The following is a 6,000-nucleotide window of genomic DNA, read 5'->3' on the forward strand; positions in this document are numbered from 1 at the left end:
TCAATTTTGTCTACTTCTACAGGTTTTGCAAAATTGCAATAAAAGGCAGGATAGGGGAGAAAAGACTGGATCTCTAAGAACGGCAAATATTTAAAAAAAAAAAAAAAAAAACCTGATGGATGTGGCTGACTGTAATGAGTCATTTTCAGAGACCAGCACCACACAGGTTTGATGAATTATTTTCATTGGCACATGGTAAAGAAGTCAGTCCTGTTCTCCTTCTCTTGGGTGCGCTGTCACTCCACCATTGATGGAGCACACGATGTCTTCAGTTCTCAGTGGGGAGTCTCGGCTATCTTGCAGCTGCCAGACTTTGAGAGACATTTGTTCTTTGATCTGCCAGGTATTGTTGGCAGACCATAGTGATCAGACTGTGCTAAATTGTCTTAGCCCAGACCTTCTGTCATAACCCAGTTGAGGGCTATGTCGAATGTTTACTCTGCTTATGTGTTCCCAGGAAGCAGAGTAGGACTTGGAGGAGAGTTGGTGATTCTGGTCCGGTGTTCGAAGAAGGGGGTGGGGGGTGGGGATGTCTTCGGACCCATCAATTTTAATAACAATACAGAAGGATGGCCACAAGATGTAAACAATAGGTGAGCTCAAATTTGTTGGCCAAACATCTTTAAAAAAGCCTTTACAGTTCTAGATCAACATCCTATGGACAGATGAAACAAATAACTTGTACCAGAATGATGGGAAGAAAGGAGTATGGAGAAGGAAAATAACTGCTCATGATTCAAAACATACCAACTGTCAGTGAAGCATGGTGTTGATAGTGTCATGGCGTGGGCATGTATGGCTGCCAATGGAACTGGTTACCTTTTATTTATTGCTGTGACTGCTAACAAATGCAGCAGGATTCATTCTGAAGAGCCTTTTCCGATATCTATTCATATTCAGGCAAATGCTTCAGAACTCACTGGATGGCACTTCGCAGAACAGATGGACAATGACCCGAACCATACTGTGAACGGCAACCAAAAGAGGTTTTTTTTTTTATGTAAAAGAGATGAAAAGTTATACAATGGCCAAGTCAATCACCTGAATCCAATCGAGCAGGGATTTCACTTGTTGAAGACAAAACTGTAGGGAAAATAATCCAAGAACAAACAGGAACTGAAGACATTTGCATTACAGGCCTGGACAGGCCTGTCACAATTTTTCTAGGACAATACATTTCCCCAAAAACTCGATCACGATAAACAGTTGTTTTTTTAAATGCCTCTGAAATCATGAAAAAATAAACGCCCTTATTTTAATTTTTTTTGTTTTCAATCATTATTATTAGTGTAGCTTCCTTTCTTGTTTCTCTATTAAATTGTTTTCTTGACTCTGTGATATGGATCCCCTTGGGTCTGATATGGATCCCCCCTGGCTCTGAAATAAAGAAAAGAGTTGCAAGACTAGCCTGGTTTACATGGAGTCTTCTATTCCGATTATGGACTGAAAAGATCAAAGTTGAGCCTTTTGGAAGGTAGTGCGCCTCGTTACATCTGGTGTAAATTTAGGACACCATTTCAGAAAGAGAACATCATACCAGGTAGCAAGGTGGACGACGCGTTAGCACGTCGGCCGACTGGTTTAGCATGTCTGCCTCACAGTTCTGAGGACCGGGGTTCAAATCCGGCCTCGTCTGTGTGGAGTTTGCATGTTCTCCCCGTCCCTCCGTGGGTTGTGTCCTGCAACCAGTTCAGGAGGTACCCCGCCTCTTGCCAGAAGATAGCTGGGATAAATGGTCGCACGCCCGCGACCCTATTGAGGATAAGCGGTGTGGAAAATGGATGGATGGAAAATCATACCAGCAGTCAAACATGGTGGTGGTAGTGTTTCACTCCTTCAGGACCTGAACAACTTGCTGTGATTGATGGATCCATGAACTCTCCTCTTTAACAGAAAATCCTGAAGGAGAATGTTCAGCCATCATTTTGTTCCTCAAGCTGAAGCGTACTTGGGTTCTGTAGCAGGATAATGATCAAAACACTCCTGCAAGTTAACTTCTGAGTGGCTTAAAAAAACAACATGACTTTGGAGTGGCCTCGTCAAAGTCCAGACTTGAATACGATTGAAATGTATTGGCGTGACCTGAAAAAGGCCGTTCATGGTTGGAAACCCTCCATTTTTGCTGAATTCAAACAATTATGCAAAGAAGAATGGACCAAAATATTTCCACAAAGATGCGAAAGACTCATTGCCAATTATAGAAAACGCTTGATTTCAATTGCTGCGGCTGAGGACGACCCAACCAGTTATTAGGTTTAGGGGGCCCAGCCGGGCACAGCTTGAAAGGGTAACGTGGGTCCCCCTCCCCATGGGCTCACCACCTGTGGGAGGGGCCACAGGAGTCGGGCTTGGTGTGAGCTGGACGGTGGTTGAAGGCAGCGACCTTGGCGATCCGATCCCTGGCTACAGCAGCTGTCTCTAGGGACGTGAAATGTCACCTCTTTGGCAGGGAGGGAGCCCGAGCTAATGTGTGAGGTCGAGTAGTTCCGACCAGATGTAGTCAGGCTCGCCTCTTCACACGGCTTGGGCTCTGGTACTAGTCCTTTTGAGAGGGGTTGGACTCACTTCCACTCTGCAGTTGCCCACTGTGAGAGGCGCCAAATAGGTGTGGGTGTACTTATTGCCCTCCGGCTCAGCGCCTGTACATTGGCGTTCACCCCGGTGGACGAGAGCGTAGCCTCCCTCTGCCTTCGGGTGGGGGTACGGGTCCTGACTGTTGTTTGTGCCTATGCACCAAACAGCAGTTCAGAGTACCCACCCTTTTTGGAGTACATGGACGGGGTGCTGGATAGCGCTCCCGCTGGTAATCCATCGTTCTGCTGGGGGACTTTAATGCTCACGTGGGTAATGACAGTCAGACCTGGAAGGGCGTGATTGGGAGGAACGTTCCCCTTGATCAGAGCCCGAGTGGTGTTCTGTCATTGGACTTACGTGCTCATCACGGATTGTCCATAACGAACACCATGTTCAAGCATAAGAGTGTTGATAAGCATACTTGGCAGCAGGACACCCTAGGTCGCAGTTTGATAATCGATTTTGTGGTCGTGTCATTGGACTTGCGGCCGCATGTCTGAGACACTCGGGTGAAGAGAGGGGCGGAGCGGTCAACTGATCACCACCTGGTGGCGAGTTGGCTCCGATGGTGAGGAAGATGCCGGTCCGACCTAGCAGGCCCAAACGTATTGTGAAGGTCTGCTGGGAACATCTGGCAGAGTCCCCTGTCAGAAGGAGTTTCAACTCCCACCTCCGGTAGAACTTCACCCACGTCCCAGGGGACATGGGGGACATTGAGTCAGAGTGGACTATGGTCCGCGCCTCCATTGCTGAGGCGGCCGACTGGAGCTGTGGCTGTAAGGTGGTCGGTGCCTGTCGTGGCGGCAATCTGAAACCGTTGGTGGACACAACTGTGAGGATTCCGTCAAGCTGAAGGAGTCCTATCGGGCCTTTTTGGCCTGTGGGACTCCTGAGGGACCTGATGGATACCGGCTGGCAAAGCAGAATGCAGCTTTGGGGCACTGCTGACCTCGACTCAAGAGGTTGTGAGTCTGTGGGGAGAATACTTCGAAGACCTCAATTCCACCGATAGCCCTTCCCATGAGGAAGCAATGTTTGGGGTCTCCAAGGTGAGTTGCTCTTCCTATCTTTGGGGTTGAGGTCAGTGAGGTGGTTAAAAAGCTCCTTGGTGGCAAGGCCCCGGGGGTGGATGAGATTCGTCCGGAGTTCCTAAAGGTTCTGGATGTTGTGGGGCTGTCCTGGTTGACATGCCTCTGCAACATCGTGTGGACATCAGGGACAGTGCCTCTGGTTTGGTAGACTGGAGTGGTGGTCCCCCTTTTTAAAAAGGGGGACTGGAGGGTGTGTTCCAATTACAGGGGGATCAACCACCCTGGTATGGTCTATTCAGGGGTGCTGGAGAGGAGGGTCCAGCGGGAAGTCGAATCTCAGATACAGGAGGAGCAGTGTGGTTTTCGTCCTGGCCGTAGAACAGTGGACCAGCTATACACCCTCAGCAGGGTCCTCGAGGGTGCATGGGACTTCACCCAACCCAGTCTACATGTTTTGTGGAGTTGGAAAAGTTGTTCGACCGTGTTCCTCGGGGAGTCCTGTGGAGGGTGCTTCGGGAGTATGGAGTACCGAAACCCCAGATACAGGCTGTTCGGTCCCTGTATGACCAGTGTCACAGTTTGGTCCACATTGATGGCAGTAAGTCAGACTTGTTTCCAGTGAGGGTTGGACTGCGCGCCAAGGCTGCCCTCTACCTAAATATTCTGGACAGAATTTCTAGGCGCAGCCGAGGCGTAGAGGGGGTGCGGTTTGGTGACCTCAGTATTGCATCTTTGCTTTTTGCAGGTGATGTGATGTGGTTCTGTTGGCTTAATCAAGCTGTGACTCTCACTGGAGTGGGAGATGAGTGTGAAGCGGCTGGGATTAAAATAAGCACCTCTAAATCTGAGACCATGGTCCTCAATCGGAAAAGGGTGGAGTGCCCTCTCGAGTTCGGGGATGAGATCCTGCCCCGATCCTGCCACTTTTCCTTGCAGAATTTTTTGAATTCAGCCAAAATGGAGGGTTTTCGAGCAAGAACGGCCTTTTTAAGTCCAGATTCAAGTCTGGACTTTGACGAGGCCACTCCAAAACCTTAATTTAGTTTTTTTTTTTTTAAGCCATTCATAAATTGACTTAGAGTGTTTTGGATCGTTATCCTGCTGCAGAATCCAAGTATGATTCATTTTGAGGTCACAAATCGATGGCTGAACATTGTGCTGTAGGATTTTCTGTTAAAGAGCAGAATTGGTTCCATTAATCACATTTTCCAGGTCCTGAAGGAGCAAAACAGCCCAAGACCAACATACTACCACCACTACGTTTGACAGTTGAATGAGGTTCTTTTCCTGAAATGCTGTGCTCCATTTACACCAGATGTAACAAGACACACACCTTCCAAAAAGCTCAAGTTTCATCTCACCAGTCCATATAATATTCTCCCAAAAGTCTTGGGAATCATTCAGATGTTTTTTTTTGCTTTACCAAAAGTAAGACGAGCCTTTATGCTCTTTTCGGTCAGCAGTGGTTTTTGCCTTGGAACTCTGCTATGGGTCCCATTTTTGCCCAGTCTCTTCCTTCTTGTTGTGTCATGAACACTGACCTGAATTGAGGCAAGGGAGGCCCTGCAATTCTTTCGAAGTTGTCCTGAGTTCCTTTGTGGCCTCCTGGATGAGTCATTACTTTTCTCTTGGGGTAGTCTTTGTAGGCTGGCCACTCCTGGGAAGGTTCACCACTGTTCCATGTTTTCTCCAAGTGAGGATAACAGCTATTCTTATGATTTGATAGAATCATAAAACTGTAGAAATAGCTTTTGTAACCCTTTCCAGGACTGATAGATGTCAATTACTTTATTTCACGCCGGGTATTTCTCTCTGGATTTTTTGGGGGATAATGTCATTGTGTTGGAGCTTTTTTAGATCTTTTGCCTGACTTGATTTTATCAGGACAAATTCTGTTTCAGTGATTTCTTAATTGAACAAGTCTGGAGGTAATCAGGTTTGGATGTGATCAGTGAAAATTAACCAAAAATTGTGATTAGCTACAATTTATGATTTAACAAGGGGGTAATTACCAGGACAGGTAACTTTTAAGTTTTTTTTTTTCCTTAAGTGATATCATTTTAAAACATTTTAAGTCACTCTGGTTATATTTGTTTGATAATTTACAACCCCAATTCCAATGAAGTTAGGACGCTGTGTTAAACAAAAAACAGAATACAATGATTTGCAAATCATGTTCAACCTATATTTAATTGAATACACTACAATGACAAGATATTTAATGTTCAAACTGATCAATTATTGTTTTTAGCAAACAATCATTAACTTAGACTTTTATGGCTGCAACACATTCCATAAAAGCTGGGGCAGGGTCATGTTTACCACTGTGTTACATCACCTTTTCTTTTAACAACATTCAATAAACGTTTGGGAACTGAGGAAACTAATTGTTGAA

This window comes from Phycodurus eques, chromosome 20 (genome assembly GCF_024500275.1).
Source record: "Phycodurus eques isolate BA_2022a chromosome 20, UOR_Pequ_1.1, whole genome shotgun sequence".
Lineage (NCBI taxonomy): Eukaryota > Metazoa > Chordata > Actinopteri > Syngnathiformes > Syngnathidae > Phycodurus > Phycodurus eques.